The following is a 6,481-nucleotide window of genomic DNA, read 5'->3' as shown; positions in this document are numbered from 1 at the left end:
TATTCTTTTTCAGATTCTTTTCCCGTATAGGTTATTACAAGATATTGAGTATACTTCTCTGTGCTATACAGTAGGTCTTTGTAGATTATATGGGACTTTCTTGGTTGCTACCCTTCAAAGTGGGGAGCCATGGGGTTTGCTGGGTCTCAATCAATTGTCGTTGTGAGTGCCTGCAACAGCCCTCCACTCCCCACCCATGACCAAGGCTTATTTCTCATACACAAGTTCCACCCACTCCCCCACTCGCAGCCCTTTGCAGCCCTTTATCAGTCATTGAAAGGTGGAGCCGCCCTCGCTCAACCATACCTCTGTTATTTCACAAGCCCCAGTTTTCTCCCCTCGGATGGAGCTCTAAGATAAACGCATTAGGTCTTACTGGCTCAACTCCCTTCACTTAGCAGTCAGGCAGGACTCAGGGTAACCCATCCCCAGCAGCCACTCCTGAGGCATCCCACATTTGAACCTTGATTTCCCCATCCAGACCGTGAACCCAGTGAACGCTCGGGCTCGGAGGGCTGCTGTGAGAAGCGATTGTGGCGCGGAGAGGGCTCAGGATTGGTTGTCAGTCAGCCTACCTGGGATCAGGGCTTCCAGAACACACTGGCCCTGTGAGTATTTGTTTCACAATCAAGGAGGGGGTTCATAGACACCAAGTAATAGATGAAGTCTTAGCTCAATCCTATCGGGACTGCATACTCAGAATTAATAGTGGAAATAAATTACTTAGTAACACATGGTTTTCTGACTTTCTCTGAAATTTGCTTGAGGCCCTACTTTTCATTTTTATCTTAATTTTAATTATTAGAAGACGATGTGTTTGCAGTAGAAACTTCAAACACACAGTATATACAGAAGTAACAAATAATTGTCTTCCTGTGCCCCATTGCCTCATTGGCACACATTATTTGAACCTTTTCAACATGCACACACACACACACACACACTCATGAGAGAAGATACACACACCCACACTTAACACATCATTTTTAACAAAGCTCGTGCATGTATTGTACTGGCTCCTTCAATTGCTTTTTCAGGGAGAACGCTGAAGAATTAAAGGATGATCTTCTACATATCGAAATGCAGGTGTTGCTGGCATTGCTGGCATCCTCTAAGAGCCTAGAAGATGTTCTTAGGGGCAAATATTAGTATAACATCTCCCCACAATTGTTCCCGTTTCCACTAGTAACAATAACATGTAAGATATCCAGGAAGATCAAAATAATCATTGCTGATTTAAGGGCAAATAATTTTGGAGCCAGAGGAGATGAGGCAATGGAGAAGAAAGGCCTTGCATTATGGCTACTGAAATCCGTCGTCGTCCAGAAAAAAAAAAAACCTAGACGATTTGTTTTGTTTTGACTCATTGCTTGAGCCATAGTGGCACTTGCTACACATTCAGCCGGGGACCTTGTCCAGGGCCCTAGTCCTCAAGGAGAAATCCAGAAGGCACGAAGCTCAAAGCCCTGGATCCGTGCCATGCCATGCCATGAACCCCCTTTTCCGCCAGCCTTTCTCTGCGCAGCGCTGTGTCCGGCCAGCCCCCAGGGGCTGAAACAGCATCTAACAAAAACAAATGCTTCCTTCTCTTCCTTTAAACACAGGGGAAAGACTGGCATCATCAAAAATGAAATTTCTCTTCTGAAGGGGGAAAACTCCTTTTTATTTTATTTTTTTGTTTGTTTTCTTTTTTTATAGAAGCAGAGTTGATTTACCACATTATATTAGCTTCAGGTGTACAACACAGTGATTCAATATTTTTATAGATTAGACTCCACTTAAAGTTATTATAAAATATTGGCTATATTCCCTGTGCTGTAATCACATCCTTGTATCTTCTTTCTTTTTTTTTTTTTTTTAAACATCTTTATTGGAGTATAATTGCTTTACAATGGTGTGTTAGTTTCTGCTGCATAACAAAGTGAATCAGCTATACATATACATATATCCCCCTATCTCCTCCCTCTTGCGTCTCCCTCCTACCCTCCCTATCCCACCCCTCTAGGTGGTCACAAAGCACCGAGCTGATCTCCCTGTGCTATGTGGCTGCTTCCCACTAGCTATCTATTTTACATTTGGTAGTGTATATATGTCCATGCCACTCTCTCACTTCGTCCCAGCTTCCCCTTCCCCCCTGTGCCCTCAAGTCCATTCTGTACGCCTGTGTCTTTATTTCTGCCCTGCCACTGGGTTCATCAGTACCGCTTTTTTAATTCCATATATATGCATTAGCTACAGTATTTGTTTTTCTCTTTCTGACTTACTTCACTCTGCATGACAGATTCTAGGTCCATCCACCTCACTATAAATAACTCAATTTCATTTCTTTTTAGGGCTGACTAATATTCCATTGTATATATGTGCCACATCTTCTTTATCCATTCATCCGATGATGGACACTTAGGTTGCTTCCATGTCCTGACTATTATAAATAGAGCTGCAATGAACATTGTGGTACATGACGCTTTTTGAATTATGGTTTTCTCAGGGTATATGCCCAGTAGTGGGATTGCTGGGTCGTATGGTAGTTCTATTTTTAGTTTTTTAAGGACCCTCCATACTGTTCTCCATAGTGGCGAAAAATCCTTTTTAAAGGCCATTGAGTACAAATTGCCTGACTAGTTGCTAGTGAAGGGTTTCAGTTAATACCTAAATTTGCTCCAGCTTAGCTGGAGCCTCTCTCTGAAGCAAGACTTCTCATTGTTGGGCTGTTTGTTCAAACACAAGGCAAGCCAGGAGCAATTTATTAGTAAAATTCCATCTAATATGGTGACTACGCATTCTTGCTGGTGGGAATGAATTGGATTTGTCAGGGCTGGTATTTTGCCAGCACAAATCCCTGGGATCCAGCTCCTCTTAGCATGGCTAACTTCACATTGACTCATAGGCTCCGGAGTCAGATCTTTTTCTAGGAAAACCTTCTTGGACTCTGTTCTCTGTGGATTAACCAAGAATAAACATCCCTGTATCCCCAGGATTTCTCTGATCTATCAGATGCTCTTTGTGACCCTGGGGATGGGAGGGCGGGTGATACTGGTATGGAGCATGGTATTTTTTTCTTGCTTGTTTTTATATACAGGGAGCTAATTTCTCTTGAAAGGCAAGATTCTGCTTCTGAAAGAGCTGTCTGCTGCATGTCCCCACAAAAACTATAATTATACTAAACCCTACTGCTGCCCACCTGCCCCCAGTTCTAAGAGGGCAGAGAGGGCTTCATCCTTCTCACAATGCTTTTCTTATCCCCTATGCGGAGCCCCTGCCTGGCACACGGTGAGTGAATGAATGAATGAATGAACAAATGATAGTTTCCTGGGCGTGATCATAGGCAGCGGAGGCATATGGTGGAAGGAGGAACGCAACATGATTGGTTCTTCCAAATAAAACATTTTTCTCTATTTCTTTTTTTTTATTGGGAGTATAGTTGATTTACAGTGTTGCATTAGTTTCAGGTATACAGCGAAGTGATTCAGATATAGATATCTGTATATATATTTCTTTTTCAGAATCTTTTCCATTATAAGTTTTTATAAGATATCTAGTATATTTCCCTGTGCTATACAGTAGGTCCTTGTTGTTTACTACTTTATATATAGTAGTGTGTATCTGTTAATTCCATGCTCCTAAGTTATTGTTCCCCCAAGCTTTCCCCTTTGGTAGCCATAAATTTGTTTTCTATGTCTGTGAGTCTGTTTCTGTTTTGTAAATAAGTCCATTTGTATCATTTTTTAGACTCCACATATAAGTGACATCATACGATACCAAATAAAACATGTTTTATGTAATGTCTGTCCGCGCCAGGTTTGGGCTTCCTTGCTCCTAGTTGATCCTTTTTTTTGCCACAGCTTGTGGTGAGATTGGTCCTTGGAAACCATTTTTTCACCCCATTATTGTATATATGAGGAATCTGATGCCTAAAGAGGTAAAGTTACTTATTCAGGAGAACACGCTAGTCAGTTTTCATGATATTTTATGACATTATACATCTTTATAAATTGGTTTTCTGTGAAAGCACAAAGTTGTGCAGTAGACTGGAGATTTTCTGTCTCTAATGACCAGAATATTTGAATTATCAGAAAACAATGCTCCCTCCCTATGGTGGCTAGCAGAGGATTTATAGACTATGGATTCATCAAATCTGACAGCCGTTGATAGAAAAACACAGAATTATTTTATGCACTACTAAGAAGAAAACATACTGCAAACAAAGTTTTTTTTACTACTTATAAGTTTCAGGTTATACTTATTGTAAGAGCTCTTTTAGATTTACTTATGCATCTAAAAAAATGTATTGGTCTTTGTTTATACCTTAAAAGGAAAATATAACTAAAATAAATTGGTTATAATTCCAAAAATGTCTTCTTATTCAGGAAGTGTGCTTTTATATTACTTTTTTTTTATATATATATATATTTTTATATTACTTTTTAACTCGATCATTGATGGGCGGCTTTAGCTGTGACACTGTCATTTGTGCCATCAAAGGCATCCATGTTAAATTAACTATATTTCAATAAAATAAATTTTTAAAAATCAACTATACTTTAATAAAATAAATTAAAAAAAAATTTTAAAGCATCGATGATACAGTTTTCTCTAAACCAAAGAAGTCCTCCACAATGGTCTCAGATGTTCTTTCCAACCATTGCTCACCTTTCCGTGAGTTTTTTTTTTTTTTTTTAATATTTATTTGGTTGCACCAGGTCTTATTTATTTATTTATTTTTATATTTATTTTTGGCTGTGTTGGGTCTTCCTTTCTGTGCGAGGGCTTTCTCCAGTTGCGGCAAGCGGAGGCCACTCTTCATCGCAGTGCGCGGGCCTCTTCACCATCGCGGCCTCTCCTGCTGCGGAGCACAGGCTCCAGACACGCAGGCTCAGTAGCTGTGGCTCACGGGCCCAGTCGCTCCGCGGCATGTGGGATCCCCCCAGACCAGGGCTCGAACACGCGTCCGCCGCATTAGCAGGCAGATTCTCAACCACTGCGTCACCAGGGAAGCCCTTTCCGTGAGTTTTGATGTGAGCGCTTTCTTGCTTGGCTGGTGTGATGGGAAATCCTCTTGCACGGTCTCAGAAGAAGCCCTCCTCTCTGCGTGCACGTGTCCTCCTGCAGATCCCAGAAAACACTGGCTTGTTGCTTTGTAAGAACATGAGGAATTTCGGTCACCCCTTTAATGACAAATAATTGTTTTCCTAATACCAAATCTGTGCCCCCCTTCTCTGCTTGCCTGCCCTTCTTTGTACTCAGTAACTTTTTGCTTTAACAACAAATCATAGCATCATCTTCTTAGAGACTTTTTAAGCACCCATTAAATCATTAAACACATCTGGTTGCAACAATTCATATAACACAGTGGAAGTGCCGGAGATATGAAGCGCTATGACCAAGAGTGTGTAAAAGCAACGACAGCTTAATTGGGACTGCAACTTGGTCCGGCAATGACTGAACAATCGCAGTGATTGTAAGATGCATCCTGATTTCTGCTGCATTAAAATGGGCGGTGGTAGGGAGGGGGTCGGTGGGGGTGGAATGTGCACCTTAGAAATTATGAAACCCAGAAATCATTTCAGCCTGTGTCAGGGTTTTTCCCTGGGAAACTCACCGGGAAAACTCCATGGGAAACTCCAACTCATGAAGGTAGGATTTGACATTCCACTTACAATTAGCAAAGTGCTAAAACATCTGCCAAAGAGAAGGCAATCAAGGCAGTTTTTAAAAAGATATTTGCAAGTCCATAACAGCATTTCTCAACATTGGCTGCACATTAGACTCGACATAGGAATTTTAGAAGAAGAAGAAGAAAAAAATATAGTACTAGCCCCAAACAAATTGAATCTCACGCTAGCTTCGGCAGCACATGTACTAAAACTGACACAGTACAAAGGTTAGCACGGCCCCTGCCCAAGGATGATAGGCAAATTCATGAAACATTCCATATATTTAATAATTTTTTAAAAAAATCAGAATCTCTAGGGGTGGGCCCAGGCATCAGGTCATTTTGAAGAGATCTCTAGGGGGTCCTAGTGTGCTGTCCATTTAGGGAACCACTGATAGGAAGATAAGAAATTTCCTGGATTTCCAAAAAGCCAAATTCCTGGTATGTCTCAGGCACAATTAAGAGCGATCCACCTTCCTTGGAAACATCTGGATATAGCAGCAGGCAGGTCTAGGGTTTACTTCATCTGGGCCCGCATGGTGTGGGCACTTTTTTCCCCTCCTCTTTCTTTCCTCTTTTTTCCCCCTCCCTCTTTTTAATGCCAGCTTGGCAATCTCGCAGCACAGATCTATTTTAGCACAATGACACACTGAGTTTTAAACCTTTCAAACTGTGTTATTCACAACCATGAATGTCCTATCATGAATAGAAAATAGACTTTCTGGGATTCTCTGAACTCAGACCCTGACCGCATGTCATTTCTGAGTCCTCCCTGGCCACTCCCTCCACTGGGCTGGTCACTTTCGCCCCTGACTTCCGTCTGCCCCA

General features: G+C 41.5%; 1 non-coding gene across 1 annotated transcript; it reads left to right on the top strand.

Moving 5' to 3' along the window:
* The first annotated feature begins 5,835 nt into the window (after positions 1-5,835).
* Positions 5,836-5,939, top strand: LOC114236033 (U6 spliceosomal RNA). The gene has a single exon (XR_003622075.1). It is a non-coding gene; the product is annotated as a U6 spliceosomal RNA (small nuclear RNA).
* The last annotated feature ends 542 nt before the right edge of the window (positions 5,940-6,481 follow it).

The sequence above is a fragment of the Balaenoptera acutorostrata genome, chromosome 3 (assembly GCF_949987535.1).
Source record: "Balaenoptera acutorostrata chromosome 3, mBalAcu1.1, whole genome shotgun sequence".
In the NCBI taxonomy this organism is placed as follows: Eukaryota; Metazoa; Chordata; class Mammalia; order Artiodactyla; family Balaenopteridae; genus Balaenoptera; species Balaenoptera acutorostrata.
Note: the sequence above shows the minus strand (reverse complement) of the source record. Positions and strands in the feature narration are given on the sequence as shown.